The sequence below is a fragment of the Atta colombica genome, unplaced genomic scaffold (assembly GCF_001594045.1).
Source record: "Atta colombica isolate Treedump-2 unplaced genomic scaffold, Acol1.0 scaffold277, whole genome shotgun sequence".
In the NCBI taxonomy this organism is placed as follows: Eukaryota; Metazoa; Arthropoda; class Insecta; order Hymenoptera; family Formicidae; genus Atta; species Atta colombica.
Window position 1 is genome coordinate 1,451,007 of NW_017259378.1, and position 534 is coordinate 1,451,540.

Genomic DNA, 534 nt, shown 5'->3' on the forward strand with positions numbered 1-534 from the left:
TATATAATATTTAAGTAAATATAAAAAAATCCATAAAATATTAATAATAACTGTATTAATATACACAGATTTCACACTTTTTATTACAAATGGCTTATACGCCACTCAAATTTTGTGGAATTGGATTTTTTCAATTTGGCTTCAAATTTCTTCACAGGGTACGTTATACTTTTCACATAATTGCATATTACAATCAAATTCATGATGTATATTTATAAAAGAACTTACACACTGTATTTATTTTTAGTTCGTCATGTCTATTGTGACTGTTTTAGTTATAATATTACAAGCGTAAACAAATAAGTAAACATTTTTATCAGATTATAGCAGATTTCATAAAAAATAATTTAATCTATAATATAATGTATTTAATAATAATGTGGTTAGGAAATGCTTTATACAGTATCTTTCGTGATTATATATTTCTATATTATAAATACTGAAAAAGAAAATTAATAAAAGTAATTGATAGATATTTAAATAATACATGCATGTTATGTATATATATATATATATATATATATGTGCATATAT